We start from the raw sequence: 15,644 nt of genomic DNA on the forward strand, positions 1-15,644 counted from the left end.
ATTTCCGTTACAAATACTTGTACTTTTTCCCTAAAAAAGTAACGAAAGTACAAGTAAAAGTACTAAATTTAAAAAGTAACGAAGTACAAGTAAAAGTACGTACTTTTTACTTGTTCCGGCGGTACAAGTAACGAAAGTAAAAGTACTGCCATATATGGTAGACAGACAGATAGATTATTCTATTCCCTAATTATAGTACAATTTCTGATGGAACAAAATAATTGAAGTAAAATTAAAAGAAAATAAACAGAACTAAACAATATGTGACAGAGACACTAAATTATAAATTATAAAGTGTCCGCTCTTCCAATCCACAACATGAACAAACCGATTCCTTTTAGTGTTGTTATTGGGCTCTTCTGTGAGTAAGTCGAAAAGAAACTTTAAATAAATGCGGTGTAGTGACGTCAGGGTTAACTCTCTTTAAATAATATTTAAATAGTAGTTATCCTTATCTCTGCATTTGATGTAAGATGTCATCTATCCGATCTTCAGGTGCAAAAAGATCAGGGGAGAGAAAATTATATATTTTAAATAAAATTCCATATTAACAGTAGTTTCTGCTCTGAAACGAGGTCGGAGAATACTAAAAGAATTAATGGTCTGAGACTTGTGGAATTTATGACAGATCATAAACAAAGTTAATCCTGGAAAGCATAAAGTGAAACAATGACAATAAACAATTTATATGTCTATTAATTGTTCATTGTCTAATAATTGTTATTTCTCAAAGATTTGATTGAGAATTTTCTTGCTATTTTATACATCATTTTTTTAAACAATTTTAACAATTTAAAAAAAGAATTTCAAAATAAATATTTTAGCAAAATATATTTAGCATTTGCAACAAACCGAAAATGCAACAAACTGACTGCGACAAAATGCAACAAAATGCAACAAAAATGAGACAAAATGCAACAATGTAATAGGGGCTAAAATCTTGATAACCTAAAAATCCTTTAAGGATGCATTTAAAAAAGGCAAATAGAAAATAATAAAAGCTAATGTCCTTAAAAAATTTTCAAAACATGTTTAGTATTGGATTTACTAAAAAAAAATTATAATTCGTAGTTTGTATTTATAAAGAAGATAAAAATATGATAATATCAACAAAAAAACTGTAATTTGCAAATAGTATAAATTGTAAATAAATACTTGATAAAAATAAATAGGGCTTTATTAATTTTTAACTACAATCTTCAAAAACATCAGAATTGTATTGTATTATCAAATGATTTTAATATTCTTATTTGTATTTCTATGTTTTTTAATGTTTTTTATTCTTGCTTTTAGCCCAAAAACAAATTTTTTACATCGTGAAATTCTGCTCATCATCAGTGCTTGGTAAAAAGGATACATAAAATAACAAGATTCAATGCAAAACTTAAACTAATTTATAAAAAGAAAAAATTAATTCATATGAAAAGTATGCTTAAGCTGAAAAATATTATTCACAATTAATAAAAAATGTAAGGTAAAATGGAGAAAAAAAATCTAAATTAAATAAATTATTGAAAAACACTAAATAAAACGGAATTTCAAAAAATGCACACAAAAAATTTGCATTATCATCAATAGTGTAGAACAAACAAATATTAATTAAATAAGTCTTATGTAATGTTCTAAAATTCAGAGCAAAATAAAGTTGCTTTTTTTAAAAAAAAAATTTATAAATAAAATTTAAACTAACACTTTTTTTCCTAATATTCTGCCTCTTGAAAATTTACGAAAACGAGATACATACAATTCCAAAAATGGTTAATCGGCTCCCAAAATCGGTTAATCCAGTGGTTCCCAAAATGTGTTCCGCGGAGATATAGGGTTCTCTGGAAGGAAGGGTCACACAAGATTCGAGAGTTGGGACTTCTTTTTTTTTCAACCGGTAATGAGTTTCGAAATCTGTAGTTTAATAATCCATTATTTATTTAATGCTTATTTCATTTATTTTTACGAAATTATTTAATCAAAATGACAGGGAAAAAGAAATGGTAAACTTTATATATATATATATATATATATACATATATATATATATANTTATTTGCTACAGAATTTTTTTTCTTTAAATTTAGCTATAAAAAAAATATTTTTCTCTGATAATCATTCTTAACGTTTGTAACAGTATTTATTCATTTATTTTCATTTCAACAAAAACCACAATTTAACTTATTTCAGCTTATGTATACAACAAAAAACTAAGGGACAAGAAAAAGACCAGATACCGTTCTAGACTTGAGAGTTAAACTGTCTGACATAAAATCTAAAGCAAAGGTTCATAAAAAGAAATAGAAATTGAATTTTTCAAAATTATTTTTTTTCTAAATAATTAATAATCTTTTTCATTTTTTTTACTAATGTGTCCAAAATTACTTATAAAGGTTTTTGTAGAGAAAGAGTTCCACTAACACAAGATCGATCCAATAGGATTCCACAACTGAAAGAAATTAGGAACCCCTAGTCTAATCGATACGATTATTAAAAACATGAACAATTTACCTTTTGTTTCTTTTCTTTTTGTCGTGTCTGCGAAATGCAGCTACAGCAATCTACGCCGTACATGCTGACCACCTTCCATCATAAGTATAAGTAACATTCACCGCTAAGAGGCGAGAAACTGAAAACTTGCAGCACGTGACATTTGATTGAAAAGGCATGGCTGTTTTGATGAGTAATTCAAAACAGATTAATTGTAAGAGTACAATAGGATCAACTTGAAGTACAAACCGCAAAGAAATCTCATTAAAATAGTTTTCTATAACATCAGTTTCATTGACCAATGCGTGAAAATGACAATGTGAAATTTCTTTAAAAAAATTGATTTTAACATTTTCCTTTTAAAATAATATTTTGTTTTGTTTTATTCATCATGATCCATACTTGTTTTAAAAATTCTGACATTAAAAACCAGTGTATACGATATTTAAACGATTTATAATTGTGGTAACGATTTATCGAAAAATTCTGGTTAACAAAATTTCAGTTCTTATTTCCACACATTTAGTAAGAAACAACCAAATAAATGGTTTCTATGCCATGCTGTGAGGTATTATGATAAAATTATCAAATGTTACCGTATTACCAAATGTTACTACATATAATAAAACGACGTTTTATTGCGCTTCGATAAAAATTACTGAAATTTCGGCGTTCCCATAAAGCCAGAAACTTACTTTACATAGAACTCTTTTTCTCAGTGAACTTTTCTGTATCAATTAATTATTTTCTCATTTTTTTCTGAATTTTACTTATTATGATTCAAATTGGTATTTAAAGAAAAAAATCAGATTTTATAAATCAGCTTTATAGCTATACTTTTTCAAAACAAGCAGAATTCATTTTTAGAAATTTATAGAAAGTTGCAGAAGACAAAACCATTAGTAGAAACTTCACCAAATTCATTAGTAGCTTAACAAATGGGCAAATATTTAAGTTTTTTTCAAGAAAAGTACTTTGAATAAATGTTTGCTAAATGAGTTTCCACTTTTTTCTATCAATCAACTTATATATATTTTTTATATTTTATCGACTGGCTTTTTATGGATTCATATGAAAACATACAGACCATAAAGCGTTTCAGTTTTATTTTACTAAGTAAGCACACATTATTTAATCGTGGTACATGTGTACATGTAATTTTCGTTATTTTATGAAATTGTTTGATTGATTAATTGCTGTGCTAATCAATACAAGCAGGAAAATAGCATGTAATTCTAAAGTGTCATTTTTAAGGAACTTTTTTTAAAAAAAAAAGATCTTTATAAACGCAAATTAGGTATTTTTTGTTCCTAGCAATAAATACACACTTGCATTGTAAAAGCTTCTTGAAAAAATTTGATTGCATGTTTCGAAGAAAATATTTGTTCGGTATACTGGAGGAATTTCTGAGAAACACACCAAAAATACATTACACTTGCATTGATAAGAACTGCTTGTTGAAAAAGTATTTGTGCAAAAACTCTCCTTAAATTAATCTGAATAAGATAAGGGAACAATTTTGTAAAAAAATTTCCTTTTGCTTCGTCTCTTTAGTGTAGGTTTTAGAGAAATACGAATTTATGCACGAAACGAATAATTGTTCGGTACCCTGAAATTACCGTATTATCAGAAGCTAACACAAACGATGACGCTAAAGATAGAGAGCTAACTAACAAAATAAAAGAAAGTGGGATCACTAACTCAATCGTGGTGCCCTTGTTTATCTAAACATGTTATAAGAATCTCGGATACCTAAAACTTTGTGAATCTGTATTTTTCTAAAATTCTTTGGCACTTTCTTTTTCTCAAAAATCGTGGTTATGTAAAAAGATTAAATGTTTAGTTATCGTGTATTGCTTACAACAAAAATATCAGGCGAATAACAAAAAATAAATAAATAAAATATAACAAAACAATATTATTTAAAATTGAGGTCGTATTAGGTCACACACAAATATTTATTTATTTAAAACTAATTCATTTTTTGTAATGCAAAATTAGAATAAAGAACTTTACTGTATTTTAGTAATTGCCTTAAGCATTTTCGAACACAAAGTTTATAATCTTACTATATCGCTATAAAAGGAAAATGTCAGCTACACGCCTCTGGAAGAGATTGTACAAGTTCTTAGCTGATACGCCACTTATTTTAAAATCTAGTGCATAGAGCCATTAAAATAAGCAGAGATGTCAACAAAAAAGTCTCTTGAAAGTGAGTGCTTCTTCATTTTCCACGTTAACAACTCATAGATAAAGTAGCCTTATCGAACAAAGTAGATAGAATTCTTTAAGTGAAGTTAGAAAATAAAAAGCTCCATTGTTATTCATTCATCAGAAAAGTTTTTTTATGAACTAGAGTATTTGTTAGTAAAATAATTAAAGAATTGCTATTTCAATTAGCAATTAATGTTCTATCTTGTATTCTTATGTGTGATAGCAATTAATGAAAAGAACTTTAATAACATAACATTACTGAATAAGCTTTCTAAACTTAAAGTCGGTTTTAATAATGATTTTTTTTTTAAAATTTTGAAATAAGTATATATGGAAATTGAAATTAGAAAAAAGCAAACTTAATTGTTATTCATAGATCAGAAAAAGTTTTTATTACTATTATTTTTAATATTGAGGACTGTTCTTAGAAGATGGAAACAAACTTGTTAACAACAGCCAATTTGAATACTACGCTGAGAAAAAAAATATGGTCAAAACTACCAGAATATGGTAAAATTTACAGTGTTTTGACTCTATGGGAACACCAAAAAGCTCGGTACTTTTTACCGAAGCACTTGGGTAAAGATTTTGAGAAAATTAACATTAAAATATAGTTTCATAATATGTGATGAAATGTGGTAAATTTTGATAATTTTTATCATGATACTTTAGAACATGGCATAAAAACTAGATTTTTTTCTCCGTTTACTGGTATTTACTCCGTTTACTGTACACAAATAATAACTAATGTGCAAAATACTTTTCTACTTACGCAATTAACATGATAGCAGTTTTCCTTTTCAATGAAAACGATCCTAAACAGTAAGTTAATGTGAATAACTATGGACGCTGTGATCGTAACCCGATTTGGACTATTCGCTGTTTCGTGTGGAAGAAAATTGCATTTTGTTGTAAAAATGTTTCATAACTTTACATTCCATGGTTTTATTTTTTAAAGTTTTTCAAACTTTAAAAAATACTTTAAATATTTATATAAATTTTTAAAGGAAAGATAACTAAATATGCAGTACAAACTTTAATCTGTTTTAATAATAACACGGTTTCGCACGCTACATTTCGTCATGCATAAATACACTAGTTTTTTTCTCTGAAAATCTATTCCGCAGTAAAAAATATACATTATCTATTGCTACCATTCTTCATACTCTAATTTTTATTTATAAACTAGACACTATTGTTATTATTATTGCGTGACATTGGCACAGTGTAACATTAGCTTGCGTTGTATGGTCCTTTTCGTAAAAAGAAGAACAAAAAAATTTTTGAAGGTATTTATAGAAAACTTTTGCAGAGTAAATTCCTGTCACGGGATATAGAACCATAAATTTACTCTAAAGGTTTTATAGTGAATTGGATACCTGCAAGTGACGTCATCGTGACAGAAGCCAATCAGGCTCGACAAACGCACGTGACGTCGCTTACAGGCATCCAATTAAATCTGATTTAAATCACATGGTTAGGCACAATCATTACACTTCTTGTCGAATTGCAAGAACCCAATAAAATTTAAAATTATTTGTTGCCAGATGTTTTATGTTTAGGCCTGTGTTTATTTGTTATTTTATAGTTGAGTGAAGATCTTAGATTAAATTGTAATTAAAGTGTTAATAATATTAAAACCCTTAAGTCAATCGACTATTGTTAATAAAACAGTTTCCTTGTATAACAAAAATGCTTCAAAATTTTTCTTGTTCGATGAAATAGATAAGCATTTTTTATAATGTAAAAAGGGGGAGGGTATAAAATATATGGCCCCCTTTCCTTAAGTAAAATGTGCAGCTATTTTGTTTCTGTTTATAATAAAAATTGGAAAAAAAGAGTTACGTGAAAATAAGCAAACACAACTTACTAAGGCACGACTTTATTTTTTCCTTTACAGACAAATAAAGAAGCCAAAGGGTGGGGTTACTCAACTGATTTATAGATTGAATGTTATGCTCCTTCCTTATTGTCAATTTTTTATTTATGTTTTTATTTATTTCGTTATTTGTGTTGTTAACACTTTTTATGTTATATTGTTCTTACTTTGTTAAATATGAAAAACAAACCATTTTTCAGTTATAAAAAATTCTATTCACTGGCTCTGTTTTCCACGAATTATTTTAATTTTATCATTAAATAGTAGAAAAAGCTACGATCTTCATTCTAAAAATACAAATGCATAATATAGAAATATATTCGCCGATAAAATAATTATGTTCTTTTTCTCATATCCCTGATTGAATGTAAAGCTCAACTAATAAGTTCATCTTTAAAAGAAATACTCACGAATTGTATATATCACTCAAAACTAACAATGGTTAGTGGAACAGTATTGGCCAAATTTCACTGTCTGGAAGAGTTCCCAGTCTTCTGCATTTCAATCGATTCTCTGACCTAAATTTTATAATAGCGCACATAAAACTATCTCTTCTGACTACTATCTTTAAAATGGTTTTTAAATCGCAATTGATAGGGTGGGTTTTTTTTCTTTCAAAAATCTAATATTTTCCTTGAAATTTGATTACTTTTAAAATTTACAAGATATTTCTTTCAATTAAGAAAATTTAGCTGTTGCATTCGCTTACTGCATTGCTCTTACTCTCTCTCTCTCTGTCTCTCCCTTTTTCAAAAAGAAAAAAGCAAATCACTATTTTATTTTTCCGTTCTCCTTAACTACTTAAGTAATATTTGAGCAACCCCATGGAAATGGGAATAATAAAATAAAAAACGTTTTGAAATGCTAAATAACCCATTTCTACCCATGAAATGCCGTTTCATGCATTTTTATATGCCTCATACATTTTTATGTATCAACGCGTTCTAGATATTTCTGTCAGCAAATGAAAACATTAAAATCTCCATAACTCGTATAACAAAAGAAACCGTCTTCTAAATTAAAATTATCAAACTGTGCAACATTATTTTTTTCCTTTTATTAATGAATAAAAAATATAATTCAAATAAAAATATATTTTTGATAGAGGAGGTTCGACTCGAAGTAATTCGAATCATACAACTACACATATTCAGAAAAATAAATTATTATGTAATGATATGAATCAGTGATGCAAATGCATTGGTAGAAAAGATTCGAATTGTCGAAGAAGTTCGATTCATACAACTATACACATTCAGAAAAGTGATTATTATGTATTGATATAAATCAGTGATGTAAATATCATTGAGGCAGTTCGAATCGTCTAAGAAATTCGATTCATACAACTATACTTATTCGGAAATGTGATTATTATGTATTGATATGAATCGGTGATGCAAATATCATTGATAGAGGAAGTTCAAATTTTCAAAGAAATTCGAATCTTAAAATTATACATATTTGGAAACGTAATTACTTTGTATTGATATGAATCAGTGATGCGAATTTGTTGATTTGAAACTGTAAATTTAAATCTGTAAATTGAATCGACTCAATACATCATGATACAATTGCTTTGGCTTATTAGAACTAAATTCCTGATTTTCTTGCTGATAAGAATTGCTTATTTCGAATCAAAGGCTTAAATCAATAGTTTTAATTAAATTAGTTAAAACCAATACAGTTGAATTTCAACTAATCTTTCTCAACAAATCTTTAATTTATTTTATTCAAATTTCTTTTTTTAACTTTTTGACTTAGTACAAAGCTTTTACGTGTGTTCAAATTAAGATAAAAAAAATTTCAGCAAATCTTTATTTCTATTTTGTTATTAAGAGAATATATTCCTACTACACAAATAAAGTATGGTCAAATCTAACCAAATATGGTAAAATTTACTGAATTTCTGGCTCTATAGGAACAACAAAGGATTGGTAATTTTTACCGACGCACTTCCGTATAAAATTAACAAAAAAATATGGTTTTACAATACATAATAAAACTTGGGAAATGTTTAATTTAATAGTTATATGATGTAAAATGTAATATAATGTAAATGTAATATAATGTAAAATTTAATCTATAATATAATGTAAAATTTAATAGTTTTATCAAGATACTTTAAGACATGGCATAAAATTCATTTTTCGGTAAAATTTATTTTGCTGTTTTGTATTTTATACCAAATGCGCGGTAATAAGAACTATAATTCCAAAAACTAGAATTTTCAGCAAACCTTTATCATTATGAACGGAAAAACTATCAAAATAATGGTTTAAATACCGTATATTTTAATTTTATTAACCAGAATTATGTTTCCTTCTTCTTTTTTGTCATTTAAATGCAATGTTATTTACATACAGTACAATAATTTAACCAGAATTTTTTTTTCTCCGTGTATGTTTTGAAGAATATATTATTCTGTGTGAAGTGGCATGATTGCTTTTTTTTTAATTATTATCATTTTTCATTTTTTAAAGCACAGGAAGAAATACTAACAAATGATTATAGCCTGTATCTCGTACACCACTTGAGGTGGCAAGCCTTGCAATTGTAAGAGACAGTAGATAAATAATACTACCCAAAAAAAGGCCTTTTGTATTAATTTTCCCCATGAAAATCGTGTTCTTTTCATCTTTCCCTCCGTTAATAGATAAAGATCATAATTACTCAATTTACTAGGTCACGTGACTTAAACTCCCCTCTTCAATTTTCGAGAAAGACCTCTGATTAGCGAAGCTTTTATTCTATATGTTATACCCTGCATCTCAAGTTTTCATCTGTAATACCTTTTAACGCAATCGTGCCATGAGTCATACCTTAATAATAGATCTGTCGTCATTAGCTATGATGAAGAAGTTCGGATAGTTTTTAGATGCTTCTTCGGGGAAGTGACGTTTTTAAACTGTAAAATAAAGAGACAATTGTGTACCTCTGATGCAAAAATTTGGGAATATTAAAGTAAATGCGGAGTAATTCAAAACTGTTGCTCAAAAATCTGCATCTAGGTCAGGAACAGGGTAACAGGCAAGAATCATGCAGGAATAAATATTCACAAACGCAAGGGTGACGCGAAACATGCAACGCACATCCACAGACTGAAAGATGTGCAACTGAAAACAGGTCATAAATAATGATGATTTGTTTTATAAAGACAGGTTTACACAATATTTTTGTTTCAAAGAAAGTTTTAAAGCAGGTCTTCGAAGTTGCAGCCAGCTTTACTCCATTTGTTTCCAGATTCACAAATTATTTGTGATAAAATAATTTGTGTAGAATCCGCTGGAAATGAGCCTAAGTTTTTCTTAAATTGAACCGTTTAAATTGCATGTTTATATATTCAATTTATGACGCTTTACATTAAATACTCCGTATCCTTTTCTTTTTCTTTTGGTAAAATTAGAGCAATTCTAACTAAATTATAAAAACTGCCTCAAATTATCCATTTCTGAGAACAGTTATGCGTATATGCATACAAGTGTAAAATAATATTCCCAGCCAAAAATTCGTGTTTGTAGGAAAGTATGCCAGAATTTTATTATTTTTGATATTTTTTATTAACAAGTGGGCTAATGTTACAAAAATTCTAAACAGTATTTTTTAAAGGGTAAAAACCGATAATTCAATTTAGGGTAAAACGTTTATTAAAATTTCCAAAATTATAGAAAATGATTCACTACTTTAATGTCTCACGACAATGATTCTTATAACAATTGAAAACAGATTCCAAAAGTCCTCTATTTTTAAAGCTGAATTAATTTTACGAATTAAGTTCTTTCATAAAAATGGGTCATAATGAGATTGATAAAAGACAATGTTAAAAAAAATATTTTTTTTAATAGTTTATACATTTCTTAAATTAATTTAGTTTATTTCATAATTTGTTGGATAATTTTACAATTTTTATAATTTGCATAATTATTTATAACTAGCCGCCTCAGGCGGCCAGCTGTCCGCCACGCTATGTTTCTTGGGCCCTAGCACTGCTAGTAGAGACATGATCCTCTTCNCGAGTTTCGAGCCTGGGCGAGGCTTCTGGGGCAATATATTGCGATTACAGACACACACACACACACAGCCGCTTTTATTATTATGTATAGATTAATATTATTAATATCATGCTTTAAAAAATTATTGTAATTAAAATTAACATATTTTGCAATAAATGTTTACATATTATATAAAAAAATTAATTTAGGACTAATTTTTTCACTTACCTACTTTTCTCAATAATTGTTGAAGTAAATTTTAATAAAAATCTTTTTCTTTCAAACTAGCTGTAAATTATCACAGTAATTTTGTTTCACAATTACATTTAATATTTACATTTGTTATTTTTTTATCTATACATTTAATAAAATACCGAAATTCATCAATTAAAAACCTGATACATTGAGAGCTTGGTTTACACTTGGTCAGCATGAGCAATAAACTCTCTTTTCTCCTTCAATTCACGAACGAAACGAACTTTTCTGTATCAGATTACTTCATTAAAATCATGCAAAAAGTTAACAGAAGCACATTATGTTATACTATTTAATTTTTCAAAAAAAGTGTTTTGACAACAATATTTATCAAAAAATTTAAAGTTACTATAAAAAATCATTATTTATAAACGAAAAAATGTAAAATAAAGAATGCTTACTATTAAAAAAAAACAATTCTAAAAATTCCTCATATTCAAATAAAAAAATTTCATATTGTTTCTTTTTTCTCGTCTTAAAGTTCTTAATCAGACGTAGAAAACCATTATGTAGAGAACTATTTAACTTAAAAAGAGAATAGCTGAATTCTAGTTGAAATTTATCATTCAAAATTGAAAAATACTTACCAAGAAAACGATTAAAAAAAAAATGTATTAATAATCAACACAAATGATACTATTTCAAGTAATTCCCATGATTCTTCATTGTTGTTATCTGAATTATATAGATTCAGAAATATATACTTTTCTATAAAGAAGAAGAATATTCTATAACTATTACACTTCTGCACGTTCTGAAATCACATTTATTAAATTAAGCAATATTGACGTCACTTTAATTTGCGATGAATTGAAGCAAAAAAAATAATTACTTTACCGTAATACACACATCTGTAACCAGTAATCGATCACGAAATCGGAAGTTATCGGTTGCAAGTTTGTTGATGATAGAAAGGTAAAAATTATCGAGAAATTGTTCTTCAAATGTTGGATGTGTTCTGTTTCAGAGAGATTTACCAATGTTCTGGGTTGTTGTTTTTTTTTGTTTTTTTTTTTCAAATTCTTCTGTCTTTTCCTTAGGGAAATTTTGCTTCTTATTTGCTGCTAAAGAAAATGGAGTCCTACTCTGACAATGTTTCTGATAGAACTAAATGAAAACTTAATAAATAAAAGCCTGAAAATATACTACCCGCTAGAGGGCGTGTAGCGAATTTTGTAAATTTCGGGCCAGTTTTTAAAACTAATGATTTTGAAAATCAATATTTTAAATACGAATATACTAAAACAAATAAGAAGGAAAAATTGAGTTACTGTCTGATAAACGTCTATTTACGTTAATAAATTTAAACAAAAATAAGAAAAAATACATTATTAACACATAATTAACTTTTTCTTCCCAACTCAAGCTTTTAACCCTTTGACGCAGATGGGAACCGGTGTCCCTTTTCTGTATTTTTTTCTGGCGCTCTAATTGCAAGCAAAAATATATTTTGGCATTTTTTAATTATAAAAAAAATGTCTAATTGTTATTGAAAAATCTGATAGATCATCAGAATTATATTTGTACTAAAATATAAAATCCGAAAGAGTAGTTTTAAAAAAATTTTCAGAAAAATTTATCAATTGATTTTGTAAATTTCAAACATTTCAATGATAAAATTGTTTCTCTCAGATCTAAATAACTACAAATAAGAGCTAATTTGAAAAATTATTTTCTGAAAGTAAGTCGTGTTTGAAAGATGCCCCTTAGAAAAAGACACCGGTGTTTCAAGCTGTATTTCATAACCATAAATTATTAAAATGCTAAATACAATATTTTTCATTTAATTTGACCTAAATTAATACAAAATAATGAGAAAAAAGTGGGAAAAATATGTTTAATAAAAATTCTGTGTCAAAGGGTTAAGGTTATGCTCCTTAAATTAAAACGGTGGAATTGAATTTTTTAAACTATTGAATGTAGGTTTTGTTTTAATCATTTATAAATAAAAATTTTTAATTTGCTTTCGCATTGATTCACCAAAATTAAAAATATGAAACGCGTTTAATAAGTCGTACAAAGATAGCCATCAGATAAAAAAAAACCTACATTTTCTTATGAAGTTTCTTTAGACATTTCTAAAAATAATTGTGAATGATAAAAAGACAAATGCATTTTCTGCTCACGCCTTGAAGTAAAGGAGTAGTGCCAAGATAGACACTTTATCTGTTTTATCTTTAAAAAAAGAAAGAAGCGATTCGAAGAATCTGACTAACTCGTAATAAATCAAGATTCGAAAACCACGTGATGTATTATTAAACTCGAGGTAAAAAGTCAAATGAACGAGGTAAAAATTAAATGAATTTAATTCAACTTTCTGAATAACTTATGCGTTAAAACTAATTTAGCGCAGCCATGTAAATTTGTCTAACATTATATCTTAAATTTAGAAATGGAAGACTAAAAATTAGTTATTTTTGCTCAGTTAGAATAAATTAAATTACTTTTGTGATAATTTTAGTTACAACATTGTTACAATTCAAACATTTTTATTTCAAAGTCGATTGCAGTAACACATACGTAATATTTTTAATGACCTTTAAGAATCCTTGATAAAAATTAGGACAAAAAGAATGCATAGTGAGGGAGTTCACAATTAATATTTAAGCGAGGGAAAAACAGAAACGGAATTGAAATTTGACAAATCACTACTGAGGAAGGTGGGGCTGAAAACATCTAAACCTTTTTTATTGTCTTCATTGTGAGAGGAGAAGTAAAAAAGTAAAAGACGATTTTTTTTAAAAATCTTCAATCTTCGCCTATCAATCAAACAGTTATTTTATATTTTATAACCGTCGTTGAGCAACAGACCGAATTTTTGGATTTCTGGTTACTAATGTTCAACTCTGTAGCCTTGTAATTTTGAACCCAATCCGGAAGACAAGTGAACTCCTGGACCAAGTATTTGGAGAAATGTGCACTCGTGGAGAACTTTGGAATAGAACTAACCCACATTTGCGTTACATGGAGATGAAAACAACGAAAATCTCTCATAGTTAGCCCGATGGCAAGGAGACTCTAACCCATGATCCCTCTACCACTGAAGATATTTTAGGTCAGCACAGTGGTCGGTGCAAGCCGGATGCGGAATTCGTATCGACTAGCCATCGCTGGGATTCGAACCCGGTTCACCTTATTGGAAGGCAATAATTTTGTCAAAATTAGCATAGTTTGCTAAAATTGACATAAAAAGCGGTATTGGTGCTCGTTAAACTGTTCTACCGTAAAGTGCTCGACTTCGTGTGCAGGTCGTCGGGCTACCGAAGCGGGGGTGCCATCCCTTCTGTAGAGGATCATCCTCAGGGATGTTTCCCAGACCGTCGCCAATAGCCCATTGTGCAGCTCTAGTGCGACATAAATGAACAACAACAATAAATATGATTTTATATAATACGTAATAAAATTTGGCATTTTTGAAAACAAACTATAATTTTGATATATTTTTATAGAATTCTAATTTTGAAAACTAGAATTTCCGGTAAACCGTCACCATATGAACGGAAAAATTACTAAATGAATGATTTAACTATTATATATTTTGATTTTAGTGGTTTATTTATATTTTTTTAAGACCAGAATTATATGTTTTACCAGAAATTTTATTACCATAGTACGGTAATTATACCAGAATTTTTTTCTCCGTGTAGTAGCATAGAAGTCTAAATGATAATTTGCCATTGGTGATAGTGTAATTCCAAGTCTTTTATGTCAAGTCTAAAGGGTAGAATATTAGTTCGATCTTATATTCTGCCTCTACTCAAGCGGATAAAATTACTTTTAATTCTAGAAAACAAGGTTGAAATAATGTAAACCTAGATATTGAAATAAAGTATCATTTTCGTCACGCTAAGCATGAGATATTTAACCCCCGAGCTCAAAGTAGAAGTCGCCTTGTCTTCTGAATTCTAAACCAATTTATCTTTCTTTATTCATTACTATCATCCATAAGATAAAATAAATAAATTATTTAATGTTTAATAAAACAAAATACATTTTTTAGCATACTAGAAATGATATTGTTATTTTCAAGTTGAACAAATTACTTTAAATAAATTTGGGCAAAATCTTCAAAACAATTAACATGTCTGTTACCACTTAAGCTCAAAAGCCGTTAATATGCACACTACCAAGTTAATCTGCAGATAAACTAAGAACATCCGTTAAAGTGCGAAATCAAGTTTTTTTCCCCCGTTATTACACAGATAATGATTTCATTAATGGTCTCCGTTTCGTTAAAATTTAAAAATTTGTGTCGCACTTAAACTAATTTGTTGATTGTTTAATTGTATTAACTTGATTCTTAAGTTACCGAAAATAAATATATAATAATAACTAAGGCCCGGATTTTGATGACATTTGCATTTTTTGCATTTTTGGACATTTTTTGTCTTTTAGAGCATTTTTTTAGATTTATAGGGCATTTTTCTTGAAATTTTGGGGGCGTATCTTGCATTTTAATGCATTTTCTACAATTTTTATTATTTTTTATTAATTTTCATTATTACACTGGCTTCCAAACAATAAAGAAAATCTATAGGATATTAACAGGTAAAGCAACATCTTTTCAAATTGAAGAAGAATTGTCAGTAAGTAAGACCGTCTTTTTCAAGTACGCACCTATAACATCAGTAGACGTTGAAAGAAGATTTTGCAGGAATGAAAATTTACTTTCAGACAAGAGACGCTCGTTTACAGTTCAAATTATCAAAAAACATTTAATAACCCAATGTAATTCTGATATTTAGTAATATTATGAGATGGAAGTTGTTATATCCATTAAAGTTTCTATACAAAATAAAAATATTTTGGTGTCAATATATTTTCCTTTTTTT

The 15,644-nt window shown here is 27.9% G+C and overlaps 1 protein-coding gene across 7 annotated transcripts in view; it reads right to left on the reverse strand.

Annotated features, from left to right (window-relative positions):
• Window positions 1-15,644, reverse strand: part of LOC107447618 (vinexin) — a 136,090-nt gene that overhangs the window by 105,548 nt on the left and 14,898 nt on the right. Inside the window, exon 1 of one of the 7 annotated variants that reach the window (XM_071186535.1) lies at window positions 11,650-11,719. The exons of 4 other annotated variants lie outside the window; for them this stretch is intronic. The gene's annotated coding sequence lies outside the window, so the exon portion shown is untranslated. Of the gene's footprint in view, window positions 1-11,649; window positions 11,720-15,644 lie in introns of those variants that run through there. 2 more of the 7 variants (XM_071186534.1, XM_071186533.1) reach the window with 2 other exon arrangements.

This window comes from Parasteatoda tepidariorum, chromosome 10 (genome assembly GCF_043381705.1).
Source record: "Parasteatoda tepidariorum isolate YZ-2023 chromosome 10, CAS_Ptep_4.0, whole genome shotgun sequence".
Classification (NCBI taxonomy): Eukaryota; Metazoa; Arthropoda; class Arachnida; order Araneae; family Theridiidae; genus Parasteatoda; species Parasteatoda tepidariorum.